The sequence below is a fragment of the Panthera onca genome, chromosome E3 (genome assembly GCF_046562875.1).
Source record: "Panthera onca isolate mPanOnc1 chromosome E3, mPanOnc1 haplotype 2, whole genome shotgun sequence".
Taxonomy (NCBI): domain Eukaryota; kingdom Metazoa; phylum Chordata; class Mammalia; order Carnivora; family Felidae; genus Panthera; species Panthera onca.
In genome coordinates, this window is record NC_138354.1 from 22,741,743 (window position 1) to 22,756,077 (window position 14,335).

The window sequence follows — 14,335 nt, forward strand, 5'->3', positions numbered from 1 at the left end:
TTGATTAATCAATTAATTGCATAAAGAATCATTACATTTCACACACTGCAACAGGCGCTGGAAAGTCAGTAATAATAAGCAAGACAGACATGTTATTAATCGTCTGGAACTCTCAGTCTACTGGAGAGGACAGGGGTAATTGAACAAATCAGAGTAATTGTAGTAGATGCTGCCGGTACCCCCCAGAAGCCCAGATCCCCTTTACTGGGTTGGTGCATTTTTACCCCCAATCTTGATCTCTTTAGCCCCTCTACCTGCTCTCAGCTGCCTCTTCTTGGGAGAATTGCTCTCAGCCAATAGGAGCCCCCCCCCGCCCCCCCCAAGGAACTGCGAGGCCCTTCCTCAGGGACAGCCTGCAGTCAGCCAGTGGCTGAAACAAGGGAGCAAAAGGCAGCCCTCTTGCCAGAGGGACAACTCTGTGGCACAGGTGATGCTCCAGAGTCCTCCGTGGGCCAGGCCAAGGCTAGACTTCATCTGGGGACATGCCCTTGTTTGACTTTGTCCCCTTTCTCTGTGGTTCTCAAACTTTTAGTGTGCATCGGAATTGCTTTAGAGACTGACCACACAACATATTATCACTGAGTTCCATCCCCAGAGCTTCTAGGGTGGTTCTTGAAATTTTTCATTTGGAGTAAGTTCCCAGGTGATGCTGATGGTGCTCCTCTGAGAAATCACAAGTGGAGAATCACTGCCTTCCTAATGCTGCTCCCCATGCTCCCTTACAGGTTTTCCCCAAAGATTACTCCTTCTATAAATCACATGTATCTGAATCCCTGCCTCAGGCTCTGCTTCCAGGAAACTCTTCCTAAGAAAACAAGGAGGGCCGTCAAGGAGTCTGTGAGGGGAAGTGCAGGTCAGGGACAATTAGTGTTGTCGAGGGTCATGGAAGAAGGCTTCACAGAGGACGTTCCATGTAACCTGAACCCTTAGGGATGGGTAGCCAAGTGAAGAGCAGGGGAAACTGTGTTCCGTGCACTGGACTAGCATGTGCAAAGGATGGTGCATAATGAACTTGAGGGAGTGAAAGATGTTTAGTGTGGCAAGTGTATAATGTGGGGTCAGCGTGGTCGACTCTTCATGCTTGAATATTGTACACAGATAAGATGCTTGGCCATGAACACTCTTCAAGAAAATATTCGAAGCCGATTAGCTTTTTGGAGGAACAATATTGCCAACTGATTCCCAAGCTTGATATGTAGCAACCTGTGAATATTAAACCTTGAAACAAGTAAATCCCAGGGGCGCCTGGGTGGCTCAGTCAGTTAAACGTCTGACTTCGGCTCAGGTCACGATCTCACGGTCCGTGAGTTCGAGCCCCGCGTCGGGCTCTGTGCTGACAGCTCAGAGCCTGGAGCCTGTTTCAGATTCTGTGTCTCCCTCTCTCTGACCCTTCCCCATTCATGCTCTGTCTCTCTCTCAAAAATAAATAAACGTTAAAAAAAAAAAAACACACAAGTAAATCCCGAAAAGATCCTTGAGCCCAGCTGGGAGCTGGTCATTCCCCATTCCACCTCAGATGAATCCAGGAAGAGAGATGGACAGAGGAGCATCTCCCAGAGGGCAGAGAGAAGGGTGGTGGAAAGCGCTAAATAAAGGAGTTCTCCCTGCTCACTAGGAAACTTCTTTCATTCTCAGGAAAGGGGAATTTTTGTTATTCCTACCCAGTTGGATTAGATGGTGTCTATGGACCTTGACTGCTGCGGGTACCTCGGTCTCTGTTTTCAAAAGGAGTTCTTCTTCCAGGCCAGGACTGCTTATCTACAACATTCTTATTACATGACAAAAATAGATTCAATTTATTTCATCCCTTTTCGAGTTTAGCAGATGAACATAAATCCCAATTTATACAGATGACAAGAAGTGAAATTAGACAAGTAGTCTATTGGTCATGAAGTTTCTAGTCAGTTGACAGAAACCCAGCTCCAAGCATAAAAGACAAATGAAAGCAATCAATCAGTGCACGTGACTGCAAAGTAGATATGCCCGTGGGTGGCTGGACCTGGGACCTGCATCTTCCTCTCAGCCCTGTGTCCCTCTAGACAGGTCCATTCTTAGATGGGCTGTCTTCTCAAGTACCAAGAACTCCTGGCTTGCATCCTCCCAACTGAGTAACCCTAGAAGAAAGAGAACATTTCTCCATCAACAGTTATAGTAAAGGTCTTGGGACAGGTTTCTCAGTGACTCATTTTGTTCATAACCACCTGAGTCAATCATTGTGGCCAGGAAATGAGATTCACTGATTTTCAAGTCTGGGCTATCTTTTTGTCCCTGAACACACAAGAAGGATGATCGGCCTCAGCTTAATTCATGTAGCCTGAGAGTGGGTTAAGGGGCTGACTCTTTAGGGGAAATCAAGGTAGTGTCTGAAGAAGGATAAGTAGATGATGAGTTGTAAAAGCTGACAGATGTTCATGGTGCTCTACAGGTAAAAAGATGCCAGATCATGCAGGGTCTTTTAGCCATGTTAGATCATTCAACAGATTATCTCCTAAGATCCACTGGTTTACCAGGTCCTGCTGTAGCTACTGAAGATACAGCAATGAGCAGTACAGATTCTCTGCCCCTAAGGAACTTCCATTCTAGGTGAGAGAGACAGCCAGTGAACACGTAACCAAACAAAAAAGGCAGGTAGTGATAAGGCTGCAAAGGATATAGAATCAAGTAATCTAATGGGATACGACTGGTGTTGGCAGCAGAGGAAGGACCACACTAGGTAGCATGGTTGGGGGGGGGGGGCGTTCTGAGGAGGTGACTAAGTTGAGAAAAGTCAGCGGTAGAGGAGTCAGCCCTAAAAGGATCTAGAGCAAATGCCCACAGGAGAGGGGTTTTCAGATGCAGAATCCCTGAAATGAGCATGAATGTGGCTCGCTGAAGAACAGAAATGATAGTGTGGTGGGAATCTTATGCACAAGACAAAAACTCATAGCAAAGTGAGGTCAGGGAGGTGGGCTGGGGTCAGATTATGCAGAACAGGGGCCAGGGTAAACTGGTTTTCTTCAACAGTGTAAAGCCACTGCATGATTTCAGACAGGGAGTAAAATTATTTGATCTATACTTTGGAAATTTCACTCTGCCCACTGAGTGGGTAGACTCTACAGGGGCAAGAGTGAAGGTCTGGAGACAAATTAGGAAGCTATTTCTTTTTTTTTTTTAATTTTTATTTATTTTTGAGACAGAGAGAGAGAGAGAGACAGAGCATGAGTGGGGGAGGGGCAGAGAGAGAGGGAGACACAGAATCCAAAGCAGGCTCCAGACTCTGTCTGCACAGAGCCTGACATGGGGCTCAAACTCACAAACCTTGAGATCGTGACCTGAGCCGAAGTCAGACATTTGACTGGGCCACCCAGGTGCCCCAGGAAGCTATTTCATTAACTCAAGCTAGACATATTGGCATCTCAGACTAGGGTTGCTAAGGATTGTGACTTTTTCCTGAGGGCAGTGGGGAATTGGGATGTTTTAGCAGGGAATGATGTTTTCAGGGTTTTTTTTGTGGTTTTTTTGGGGGGGGCTGTGTGTGTGTGCATGCATGCGCATGTGTGTATGTGTGTTACATCGGAGCTTTGGCTGTACTCCATGGAATAGAAATTACAGCAGAGACCAGGAAGATAACAAGAAAGTAGCAGTCATTTGGCCCCAAGCTTCTCCAGGACATTTGCTCTCCTTCCCACCTTCTAGGCTGAGGTATGTGGAAGGAGGGCATTGTCTTTTCCTCAAGACCTAGCTAAGGAAATCAGACTTGGGGGGCGGGTAGAGACCCTCAAATGGTATCCTGGACAAACTTAGCCAGAAAAGTTAGGAGAAAGCCTTTCTTCTTCTCTCATCCTAAACTGGTTTTGGGGACAGAGGCTTACCTCTATAGAAGCACCAAACATTGTAACTTGGTTGACATCTGACAGAATTGGTGGAGAGTATGGGCTTGGAGTCTGTTGAAACCTGGATTCAAGTCCTAATTGCATTACTTGCTCCATGACCTTGAGAAAACTACTGAATCCTCTGTGGCCACTCTTTCCTTGTAAATACAATGATAGGACCTGTGTCTTTGGTCCATGTGATCTCCTTATTATATAATAAGGATTATATATGACATTACACATAAAGGCTTAATACAGTGCCTGGCATATATGAAGTGCTCAATAAACGTCAGCTGTAGCTATAAATAAAGCGATGATGCCAAAGAAGCCCGTCCTCTTAATGAGATTAGTTTTAATCTGCCACCTTCAGAATAACAAACGGGTGACTATTACATGGTTAATCACTTTCCATGAGAATTCTGTGCTAGGAAAGCAAAATGACCCAAGAGGCACTTAGAGATTCAAAAGGTGTCTTTATTGAGAGGTAGGATTAACACCTCAATAGATAACTAAGAGGCATAACATCCTTTTGGATACCTTCCTAAAATCAGTGGAACAGGATATGGTTTAGGACTTTTCCTATGGCTTAGAATGTTGGCCAAAGCCCTAAGGCTAAAAACAACAAGCATGAAATAGTCCCACATCTGGAGCCACAGAGCTGCCAAGCAACTCCCCCAGGGTCTTGAAGAGATGGCCAGATAGGTTCTGCAGCTCTGCCTCTGATAACTCCCATCTAGACTCTACGGACTGAAGAGTAGGACTCAATGAGGTAGGGGAAATAAGAGGGCCTGGGGGAGAAAGGTGCTTTTGTTCTTTTTGTCCCAACCCCATGGTGGAGGAGGGGATGGTTCTTACCCACCAAACCAGTCAACTCATTAGAGAGATTATGGATACGCCAGAGGGGAGGCTGAAACCTCATTCCCTGGCCAGTGCTTGCTGAGCCGTGGATGCTCTAGGCTGGCACCTGAAACTAAGTGTGGGCTGGAGCAGAGCCCCAGGAGGGAGCACATGAGACAGACTGACAAGTGTCACCCATGAACGCGTGAACAAAGAGAGGTGCCTGGTTCCTGCCTGGAGAATGGCGAAGGCAAGCAGCTGGCTGGAGCAGCTCTTCCATTATAGGGTGAGGAGAGAGGGCACCAGAAAGGCAGTCTGGACTATCAGGGTGTCGTGAGGCAACGATGCACTGAGTGCCGCACAGGTACTGAAGAAAATCAGTGAGCTCAAACTCTCTTCATAGGACCATTCACACAAGAGATCAGCATTCGGGAGAGCAGCACTTGAGATCAGCAGCTACAAGAGACCCGCTTGTGGCACCGTCTAAGTAAGGCGACTCTTGACTCTTGCCCTCTGCCTACCACTCCTTCCCCATCCTCAGCCCCAGAGGAGGAGGAGGAGCAGAGAAGGAACTCCTAGCCTCCTCTCCCACTGCGGAGGCCCAGCACTGGCAGCCAGGCTGGACCTGGAGAGAGAGAAAGGCTTTGGATTGAATGCGAGGTTGGGGTTTTGACTTTGATGGAACTGGACCTAAAAACCCTTTCATTATGCAAAAATTCCAAATATGCATAAAGGCAGGGAGGAAAGTATAATGAATGAAGGCCCCTGTGCTACGTGCCACACGCGGCAGCAGTTACTGGCATATGGCCCAACTTGTCTCATCTCTATGTCCCATCACTGTCCCTCCTCACTGAATTATTTTGAAGAAGGCCCCAGATGTCATATTGTTTCTGGGTTGGGCTTTTGACTGCCTACGAATGAGTCCTAATTACAAAACTCAGGTTCTTAACATTGAGAGTGACCAGGAGCCCCTGGGTTCTGTCTGTTGCTTCCTTTTATGTTCTAGAATATAAAGAACATAAAGTTCCATGGATGCAGAGACTTTTTCCTTTTTACTCACTGCTCTATCCCCATACTTAAAAAAATATTTTTTAATGTTTATATTTTAGAGAGAGAGAGAGAGACAGAGAGTATGAGTGGGGGAGGGGCAGAGAGAGAGGAGGACAGAGGATCCGAAGTAGGCTCTGCACTGTCAGCACACAGCCTGACATGGGGCTCAAACTCACGAACTGTGAGATCATGACCTGAGCTGAAGTCCAGTGCTCAACCGACTGAGCCATCCAGGAGCCCCAAGCCCCCTGGTTTAGAACCAAACAGAGACATGGAAGTATGGATTCAACTTCTGTCAATTTGCCCAAATGTATGATCTCATTCATGAAACCAAGTGGGCCCACGGCCATTCTTTGGCTAATTTTTCAGTTTTCCCCACTGTGTTGTATTGCACTCAGATCTTTTGAAACTTCTTTTGGAATCAATTTTTTGGCCATCTATATTTTCCTATAATATAACCTAGTTCATCAAAATTTTCTAATTTCCTAGTCTGTATGTAGTTATGCATAATTTCTTGCATGTTTCAGTTATTTTCCTTAGTGGTAATTCTGATTCATCTTATTCTTTTTTTTTTTTTTCTTGATTTCTCTTGTTCTTAATGGTTCCTTGTCTCCCTTCTTCTTGATCAGATTAATTTAAGATTTCCTTTTTTTCTTATTGACCCCCAACACCCACCAAAGATCCACTTTTGAATTTTGTCTCATCCATATCATATTGGGTGTAAGTATTTTAAAGTTTCAAATATATGGATGGCAGCCTTCCATAATTGTTGACAGAGAGATAGCTTTACCTCTTTTTAAAAAATAGGTAAATCTGTATATAACTATATATACTGTGCATACATACATATGTGTATACACATACATACATATATGCTTTTATGTATAAACTTATATATAATACGTATCTATTTTTTTTAATGATTTTTTAAAAGTAGGCTTAACGCCCAGTGCAGAACCCAATATGGGACTTGAACTACAACCCTGAGATCAAGACCTGAGCTGAGATCAAGAGTCAGACACTTAACTGACTGAGCTACCCAAGCATCCCCATACACATCAATTAAAAAAAAAGGGGGGGTGGGTATTGGGGCACCTGGGTGACTGAGTAGGTTAAGCATCCAACTTTGGCTCAGGTCACAATCTCATGGTTTGTGCGTTCAAGCCTTGAGTCGGGCTCTGTGCTGACAGTTTAGAGCCTGGAGCCTGCTTCAGATTTTGTGTCTCCCTCTCTCTCTGCCCCTCCCCCACTTGCTCTCTCTCTCTCTCTCTCTCTCAAAAATAAACATTAAAAAATTAAATAAAATAATAAAATAAAAATAAAAAATGGGTATCTGGGAGGTAGGAGGACCAGATAGATATTAGATACGTGATCAAGTGATCAAGTTTCCTTTGTCCCCAGAAGTCTAGATTGTTTATTAGTCTCAATTAACTTTTAAATTACTTTATACTCTTTAATCAATCCGGAATTTACACTGATGTATAGTGTGAGATGAAAATTTAATTTTGCTTTATTTATTCCTCCCCCCCCAAATATTAATCAACTGTCCCACTGTCATTTATTGAATATTTTTCTTTCTTGCCTTTGTGTGGCTGCTTTTATTATCTAATAAAGTCAGGTACATGAAAGATTATCTCAGCGCCATCTGCTCTATTCCATTGATCTATGTTTCAGTACTTACACACACTATGCTCTTTTCATCTTTGAAACTTTATAGTCCATTTTAGTATCTGTATTCAGTGTGTCCCTTAATTATGTTTCACTTTCAAGTCTTTTGGCCATTTACTTACCTGGTTGAATTTTAGAGTTATTTTGTCAAATTCTCTTCCTCCCCACCAAAGGAAAAGAAGTACAACAAATAGAAATTAGGAGTATGGGGATATTTGTTAGGATTGCATCAAACCTATGTATTTGTTTAGGAAGAACTGACATTATGAAATAATTATTCTTTAATTCCATTCTTCTGATCTTGTTTCAAATTCCCTGGATGATTTTTCTTCACATATGTTGCTTCTTGTTCTTTTTATCCTCATTTTAAAAGGGAAGAAATTGGGGCGCCTGGGTGGTTCGGTCGGTTAAACATTTGACTTGGGCTCATCTCAGGTCATGATCTCGTGGTTCCTGAGTTTCAGCCCTGCTTTGGGATCCCTGCAGAGTCTGTGCATAATCTGCTTCGGATCCACTGTCTCCCTCTGTCTCTGCCCCTCCCTCACTCTCTCTCTCAAAAAAAAATTAAAAATTAAAAAAAAAAAAGATACAAGGGAAGAAATTGAGTGTTGCCTGAGATTACACGGCTAGTACGCAGTAGAGGCTGGATTTGAACCCACATCCATCTGATGGGGGAGCCTGCCCTCTTAATAATCACTATGCTCCTTTATTTAAGATTATATTATACTGGGAAAGAATGCTAATGACTGTTTTCCGGAGAAGTATCAATTTCATCAAGATTTTCTAGTGTTCCAGCATGAATTGCACATTGCACTTTTAATTAATAATTTTTTAAATTAATTAATGGAAACTATTGTGGCTACCCTCTCCTTCCCATGCCCCTGGCCCACTCTCTCATCCTGAATTCAGAACCTTATGATTTAGGCTTTTCCACACGCGGGTTCGTCAAGCCCCTGTTGCGTGAGTCGAGAGAATTCTCGCTCAGGATAGAGTGCTCTGGTCAGGCCAAGCAGTTCAAGTCTCGGATCCCAAGGGTCTGATGTTCAGTTCAAGTTCAGGGTTACAAGGTCCAACTGTATGTGCCCTTTGGCCAACACTGAGTAGTTTCCTGGCCTACGTGTCGCCCCCTCAGGTGGGTCCATGGAACAGCCAGAAATGCCACTTTTTTAGAAGTTAACCAGATCCTGTCACTACCCAATGAAAAAGCAAAAACTTCCACATTTCCCATGTTTCTTAGAACAGACCTATGTTCTATTTACCTTGGTCAACAGGGCCGTGTGAAGTCTGGCCTCACCTCCCTCTTTGTCTTCATCTCGCACCCTGTTTTCTTTCGTTCACTTCGAGGCTGGTGTCTTTATTTTGCTTCTTGAATGTGCCAGGTCCTTCGCCCAACCCTGGCTCCCCTCTGGGTGTTTCTGCTGCCCGGGATGCACATCCCACAAAGGCCACTTCCTCGGAGGGGATTGAAGGCAGCTCTTTGGCTACTACCAGCCTCACTGCTCTTCCCAGCAAGGCTCACACAGCAATGCTGTTATTTATTGACTTGCTTGCTTGTCTGTTTCCTTACCACCCGCCTGCCGCCCTGGAGTCCGCATGCACGAAGTCTTCTCCGCAGTGTCTCCAGAGTCCGGCACAGTGTGGGGCACATGGTAGGAGCTCAAGTCATACACGTTGGACCGGGAATCCACGACAACCTGGTCTTGCGGCATCCTAGCTGTGCGCCTCTGGACAACTTAACTCCTTGAGTACAGTTCTGAACCTGAAAAACTGACAATACCATGGGGATGTTTTGGGAAAGAAAGAAAGAAAGAAAGAAAGAAAGAAAGAAAGAAAGAAAGAAAGAAAGAAAGAAAGAAAGAAGAAAGAAAGGAAAGAAGAAAGGAAGAAAGAAGAAAGAAGCAAGAAGGAAGGAAAGAAAGAAAGAAAGAAAGAAAGAAAGATGAAGCCCTTAACTCTCCATGTGGCACACACAAAGCTCTCAAGAAACACTAGCACAAATCACCACCCCCCCCCCCACCATCATCATCACAATTAATTAATAAAAGCGCTGTGAAAGAAGCAGGCAGAGAGTGGCCCAGACGAGATTTTGTAGGATTGGAAGCTATTCAGTTTGGAGCAAAATCATACAAGTCAAACAGCTCATTGCTATTTTATTTATTTATTTTTTGCCAGGGCCCAAAGACTCATAATTTTTTACAGGAACTAATTCACCCTAACTGTTGCTCACACCAGCCGTTTATTATTACCTCTCACGGTTCTGGGAACTGACCTGGGACCAGCTGTGTGGTGCCGTTCAGAGTCCTTTCCTGGTTGCAGTTAGTTGGTGGCTGGGGCTCGATTCATCCCAGGGGCTTCCCCACTCACGTGTCGATGCTGGCCGTGGGCTGGGACCTCAGCAGGATTCTTTGAGGGAGCACCCACACGTGGCCTCTGTGTGGCCGGGCTTCCTGACAGCATGGCAGGTGAGGCCCAAGAGTGGGCATCCCAGGACATGAAGCCAGGTGGACACTCTGTAGCTTTTTCTAACCTAGCCTTGGGAATCACAAGGCATTACTTCTGCCACATTCTATTTGTGAGAAGCAGCCCAAACTCAAAGGGAGGGGGTAAGTCTCTACCTTTGGGTGGGTGACGAGTCAAATAATTTGTGGACATGTTTAAGACCACCAAACTAGCCATCATGAGAGAAAACTGGGGTATGGATCAGATGATTCTTTTTCTTTTTTAATTTTTATTTTAGAGAGAGAGAGAGAGCATGTGTACAAGAGCAATGGAGAGGGGTAGCGGGAGAGAGAGAATCTGAAGCAGGCTCCACACTTAGTGCAGAGCCTGATGTGGAACTTGATCCCATGACTCTGGAAGCATGACCTGAGCCAAAATCAAGAGTCGGTCACTCAACCCACTAAGCCACCCAGGCGCCTTGATTCTTTAATCATCAGCAGAAATAAATACAGTTGTCAAGTGGCTCCAAACATTCACGTCAGCTCTCTCTCCCGGTAGGCATTATGGTTATTATGTTGGAGCGCTAGGTTTGTACCCACCGAGGTTCAAATTCTGGCTCTGCCACCATTAGCCTGGAGACTCTAGGCGAGTTTGCTGGCCTCTCCAGGAAGCGGATGTGATAACAGCAGAAGCACAACGAGCATCGGCCACACGGGAGATTCACTATCTCTACTGTCACAGGCACTCCAACCGGGCAGAGGCACACTCCTTCCAAAGCAGGGGACTAGCGTGAGGGTCCCTTTGCCCTCAGCCAGGTCCCTTGGGGACTTGAATTCCACGCTTCTTACCGTTCATGCGGCTCTCAAGTGAGCCCCTCTAAAGGCTGGGTTCCAGGTGCTGGGGTGGGTGGTCATGGCAACAGCCCCGTCGCAGCCGGCGCGTGGCCAGGGACTCAGATTTGCCAGTGTGGGCGCAAACACTCTCTCCCCAGAAAAGCTGCTTGAAGGCATAGACTAGGGGAAGGGAAGGTTAAAAATAAAGAGTGGTCATGTTCGGTTTTGAAATTAAGGAAAGCCTGGACTCAAAGGCCCTTTGATTCTCTTGCTTTGGGAGAGGCAGGCTGTTGATGGAGGCATCATGGAGCTTCCTTCCCTAGAGCTTTTATCCGTGGGAACATGTCGAACCGAACGACTGCACTTCCTGGCTCACAGCTGGGGTCTCCTCTGGAACATTCATGTTTCAGTTGCTTTTCAAGGTTTGTGAACTGGCAGCCCTCGTCCTCAATTTGTTTGAGAGATTTTGAATTTTCAAGCTTGAATGTTGTCGCAGCGGGCACTTACTCTCCAGTTGTTCCCTACCCTCCCTGTTATCTGTGTCCAGACAGCTCGTTTACATCTAATGTTTTCTTGGCTCCAACAGTCATCCAAGTTTGGTTTTGATCCTGCTTCCTTTGGCTTTCGTTTTCCTGCTCTCCCAGTGCCAGTAAAACATACCTGTATGAAGTGCCCATGGCGTTGCCAGAATTGTGCTCGGTACTAATCAGCTATAACCTCAGTTACTATCCTGGAAACCCTGCCACGGGGGTGATCTCCACTCCACGGAGAAAGCAGCCAAGAATCAGAGGGGTTTGTCGATTTACCCAAAATGACAAGGTTTATAAAAGTGACAAGACTGGTGTTTGAATCTAGATGGTAGCAGTCAGGCGTTTTTAGTTGTAAGTGACAAAGAAATCCACTTCAAATGGGCTTAATTTAAGAAAAAAATAATGTGATTGATTGTCTCTAATAGTGTATGTCTGGGTCCAGGGGCTCAAACTCGATCTCCCAGTTCTGGTTTCCTCTATCCGGCATCATTTTCAGACCAGCCCTATCCTTGTGACAAGACGGCCTCTAGCAATCTCCTAGCCAACAGCCTACCCTCTCACCAACCCTAGTAAAAAAAAAAAAAAAAAAAGAAAAAGAAAAAAGAAAAAAAAAAGAGCTTTTTTTCCCCTCCAGTAGGCTTTTTTTTTTTTTTTTTTAAACACCCAGGACACGATGACTCTGGTAAGAATCAAATCCCATAATCATCTCAGAACTGATCTTGAGGCCAGAGGTATACAGTGGACTTAGGTCACATCTTCATGCTTGAAGCCTCGGTGGGTTAGCCCCACCTGAACCGAAGTGACGGAAAATGAGGGATGCACTGTATCGCAAGGAATATTGGTGTGCTCTTTTTTTCCAGAAGGGAAAAATGTCCAGTACCTATGCTAGCAAAGACGTTTATGGACTTTCTCATAGGCCTCAGAGGTATTGAGAACCTTCCACTAAGAGTGAATATGTAAGCACATTAGGGACTAGATGGATCTGTGCCTATAATCTTAGCATCTAGAAGGTGACTTTATAATATGAGCTTATAGAGGACACCTGTTGTTGGCATCTCCTAGAACCCATTCCCCTCACTCTTTTAAAAATTAAAAGACCATTTTCTTCTGGAAAACCACCTATCTCCCATGTAACCCAAGGAGACTGCCTCTTATCTCCACACTGCTCCAAGGGCAAACACGTGACCCAGGCTTGAAAAATCTGATATTTATCTCCCTGGTGAGGATAACTGAATTAGAGGTGGATATTCAAACCAAGCCAGAAAAACTCCATCCTAACACTTTCATGGGGACCATTGGAAAAAAAGAAATTCTCCTTCCACTCGTATTGCTAAGCTCTGGGGATAGTGACTGGAGCTTCCAGGGGCAACCAAGAAAATGAACTACGGAGAAAATTAGATGAAGGTAGAGAGGGACAGCTTTCTGATATTGTATGAGTCCCTGGATCCGTTTGTACCTGAAGCCAGACAACCCAAGGCTTATTTGGTTACCGAAACAAAGAGATCATGTCTCTCTTTTTTTCTTTTAATGATTCCACTTTGAGGTGGTTTTTGCCACTTGTAAACCTAAAAGCACATACAAGTGCAATCCCCAGGCAGGAATTGCCCTCCAGGAGGGAACAAGGCCGAAGGACTCTCTTCACATTTAGCCAGAGGGAAAGGGAGGGCAGATGGTCCTCTTGTTTTAGGCTGCGGGGTGTCTGAGGGCTGAGGCTCATTCCTAGTGAGGCTCTGTCCTAAACCTTGACCCTTAGGCACTGCCCGGCTCTGTGGACTTCTTTTTGGAAATTCCCTGGAAGTTATTCCATGGCTGATTAGCAATAGTGATAACTAATACTGTTTCCATTGATTTCATCTTTTTCAGCAGAAGTTGTTCTGGAAGAAACAAACTCCTGAACATTTAACGTGGGGCTTAAGCACGCAGGCAGTGGGGTCTGAAAGATCTGCATTCAAGCCCTCATTTGATCACTTACCAGCTGTTTGACCTTATTCAAGTTCCTTGGAACCTCCAGATTCTGCTTTATCGTCCATGAAAATGGGTCGAATGATAACATCCAGCTCCTGCAGTTTATATGAGGCTAATGTGGACTTAGCCTTGGTGAGAACCTAGTGAAAACTCAATAAAAGCTAGTTGTTGTCATCATTATGAAGCAAACTGCATTTCCCCCAAAATGTTCAGTTTTGTGAGTAGTTCAATTAGAAATCTCTCCCTCTGGGGCGCCTGGGTGGCTCAGTTGGTTAAGCGTCCGACTTCGGCTCAGGTCACGATCTCGCGGTATGTGAGTTCGAGCCCCTCGTCGGGCTCTGTGCTGACAGCTCGGAGCCTGGAGCCTGTTTCAGATTCTGTGTCTCCCTCTCTCTGCCCCTCCCCCGTTCATGCTCTGTCTCTCTCTGTCTCAAAAATAAATAAATGTTAAAAAAAAAAAAATTAAAAAAAAAAAAAAAGAAATCTCTCCCTTTGAGGGGCACCTGGATGGCTCAGTTGGTTAAGCATCTGACTCCTGATTTCAGCTCAGGTCATGATCTCATGGTTCATGGGATTGAGCCCCAAGTTGGGTTCTGTGCTGCAAGTGTGGACTCTCTCTTCCTCTCTCTCTGCTCCTCCCCCCTCTCAGAATAAATAAATAAACACTAAAAAAAAGAGAGAAGTCTCTCCCATTGCTCTGTCCTTTCTTGCGCATGGGCATTTTGGTAGTGGATGTAACTAGAGGTGATGGATATTATCGAAGATTTATGAACAGAGTGCAGTTAAGACTTAGACTTAGGAACCTATCCTCTTTTGTGGCTGGGTGGACTTGGACAAAAGGCTCCATCTCTTTGTGACTCAGTTTCCACATAAAATGGGGATGATGGAAATTAGTATCTGTCTCTTTGGAATTAAGTAAATTAATATTTGTAGAGTGTTTAGAGGAGCGACTGGAACATGGTACATGCTCTATGAAGGCTGGCCATCAACTATGCATTTAATGTGGTGCCACATCAAATGGAAACATGGCTCAGTGGCCAAGCACTGACTTCTGGTAGACACCAGCAACTCTGGGAACGTGCTAAGGCTTTGCTGAGTTCCCATTGCTTGGGTCCTCCTGCGGTCTTGCTAATCTCAACATCCCTCAGCAATGCACATTTTG

General features: G+C 45.0%; 1 long non-coding RNA gene across 2 annotated transcripts; it reads right to left on the reverse strand.

The window, feature by feature from the left end:
• Window positions 1-359: 359 nt before the first annotated feature.
• On the reverse strand, window positions 360-13,422 carry LOC145713300 (uncharacterized). Of its 2 annotated transcripts, XR_014136355.1 has the most exons (4): window positions 13,181-13,422; window positions 10,694-10,858; window positions 8,666-9,173; window positions 360-2,114 (listed from the first exon to the last, which is right to left on the reverse strand). It is a non-coding gene; the product is annotated as an uncharacterized LOC145713300 (long non-coding RNA). The 2 variants fall into 2 exon arrangements; XR_014136354.1 differs by lacking the exon at window positions 360-2,114 and having other exon boundaries at window positions 6,696-9,173.
• Window positions 13,423-14,335: the final 913 nt, after the last annotated feature.